Source organism: Xenopus laevis, chromosome 1L (genome assembly GCF_017654675.1).
Source record: "Xenopus laevis strain J_2021 chromosome 1L, Xenopus_laevis_v10.1, whole genome shotgun sequence".
NCBI classification, from domain to species: Eukaryota; Metazoa; Chordata; class Amphibia; order Anura; family Pipidae; genus Xenopus; species Xenopus laevis.
This window is the reverse complement of record NC_054371.1, coordinates 110051256-110054018: the sequence shown is the minus strand read 5'-3', so window position 1 is coordinate 110054018 and position 2763 is coordinate 110051256.

Below are 2763 nucleotides of genomic sequence, written 5' to 3'. Positions count from 1 at the left end.
AGGCGCAGTAAGTTCAGTACATAAAATACATTTCAACGCATATTAATTTTTTCATTCTCATATTAAACATGCATGCATTCTCATAGAACATATCAATTACTCCGACTAGATATCCCACTCATAGGATGGTAGCCGGTTGCATCATACTACCTGCTTATCTTGAATCTTGTGGACCTACATAGCAAATACAAATTAAAGAACAAAGGAGAAGTAAAACCTCAATGATACGTTTCCCTTTTGCCGATCGCTTTCCGCGGTTCCTCAACTGCATCTTCAACTCAGTACAACTTTATTCAATGCTTGAAGCTATAGGGAAAAACAATTACAGCACAACCTTGTGCAATACCATAAATTGCATTAACGTATCACCCATGTGTGATAAGTTCACTATTCTTGTGACCAAAACCATAAATGGTTAAGTGTTCAATATTTTCTTGCCTTTAAAGGAGTGGTTCACCTTTACGTTAACTTATAGTATGTTATAGAATGGCCATTTCTAAGCAACTTTAATTGGCCTTCATTTTTTCTTTTTTTTTTTTTTATAGTTTTTGAATTATTTACTGCTGCCTTCTGACTCATTCCAGGTTTCAAATGGGTGTGACTGACCAATGTCTAGTAGCAGGGCTGAGCCAATCTATTTTGGCACCCTAGGCAAGTGCTTCAGTTGGCTCCCACCCTCCAGTCACACTGTCACATTACAGGCAGTCTCATCACCAATAACCAACTCTGTTACTGCATGACTGGCCCTGATAAAACCCTCTACTCAAGATGTTGAATCAAGAGACATCTAAATAGATATGGCTTGTATAAAGAAAAATGTCACGCTTTTTAATTGTTACATCCTTCTCTCCTGCCTCATGCTACCTTTCTCTGACAAACCTTTGCAATTGAGTTCCATTCTGCTCTTTACAGAGGAAAAACTTGTCGTAGCCACATTATTATTTTTGTATTGGTGTTGAAGGAAATTTTGAGGGAGGAGTCTTTCCTAGGTGAGCTAATGTCTCTTATGCCAACTGCTCAATGAAACATTATGTTGCACACACTGACTGTAGAATAGCTTTTAAGTCAGATGCACAGCCTTGATTTAAAAAAAATACACTCGTACTCCTCCCCTCGAGATTCTCCCTTAACTTTAACAGGCTGCAATATCTTTTATAGATAAATCACCTTTTCGGTGCAAGCCACAACAGAGCACCAAGTCCTGCAGCTTATCCCACCACCAGCATCTGTATGAATGATTTAAGCACACGCTCACCAACAGAGCATGCGCCAACCAGGGTCAGGGAGCATCAGATAAGGTAAAGACCAGGAGGGAGTGGAGGAGCAAAAGCTCAAAAGCACTAAACGCCCTTTAGTAAAGGGTAACAATTTAAAGAATTTTTACCCTTCACAATAAAAATGGTTAAAATCCATATAACCCACTGTATAAAAGAAAAAGACAATGAAATCCCCCCTGAAAAGTGTACCCCTCTGTGATTGCACCCTAGGCAGGTACCTACTCTGCCTAACCCTAGTTCCGGCCCTGTCTAGTATAGTCAGCAATTTACTAGATTAACTTTCAAGGCAGCATATCAATATATAGAATTGTAGCACCCTATTATTTAAAAAACAGATTACTTCCTTTCTGCAGAGATATTAACAAACAGTAGCATACAGGTGGCCCCTGTATGGCCAGCTTTTTATATATAGAGAGAGAGAGAGAGTAGAACATGTATAGGATCTGTTATCCAGAAACCCATTATCCAGAAAGCTTCAAATTACAGAATGGCCATGTCCCATAGAATTCATTTTATCCAAATAGTCCAATTTTTTTTAAAAAAATTCTCTGTAATAACAAAACAGTACCTTGCACTTGATCCAAACTAAGATATAATTAATCATTATTGGAGGCAAAACCAGCCTATTGGGTTTATTACATGTTTACATGATTTTCTTGTAGAGTTAAGGTATGAAGATCCAAATTACAGAATGCTGTTATCTGGAAAACGCCAGGTCCCATGCATTCTGGATAACAGGTCCCATACCTGTATATTAAAAAAAAGGATGTACTAATTTAGAAAATTTCTACTTGTTTTCAGTAATTTAAAGGGGTGGTAGCATGTTATACAATGGCCAATTCTAAGCAACTTTTCAGTTGGTTGTCATTATTTATTTTAATTGTTTTGAAAGTAATTGTGTCCAAATTGTTAGAAGCAAGAGGCCCACTGACACCTTGGCCCACCGGGAGTTATCCTGGTATCCAGGTGGGCCAGTCCGACACTGCCCAGACTCGGGTTAACTAGAATACTAATCTCACGTACTGTAAGTACCACTTGAATGATTCCAATGTTTGCCTGCTGTTGCACAAGTCAGTATAAGCGCACTTCACAACCGACAATGGAACTGAGAGAAGCCAAACTCTATAATACAAATGGAATTCTATATGATTACAATTCATTTGTTACCAAATATTGTGCCATTCAGCATTCAGTCTGCCAATTATAGACACTAGTGCTACAGTGTAAATCACAGGTTTCTGGCTCAGTTTATGAAACCTGTTGTTGAAGGGCATGCTGAAAAATCTCTTCCTGATCCTTCCCCTACCATCCCTGTCCTGACGTTTCCACACTGCCAGGTCCTGTCCGCAACAAGCTCCTGTCCGGCTTCTGCCTAATAAAAGTACATCTGTCATCAGCAACATTTGTGCCAGTGCATTCCCTCTGTCAGAATCTCTAGCAATTGTCCCGTTATACTGTGGACCAAGCAGCAGGCACACCAGTCGTC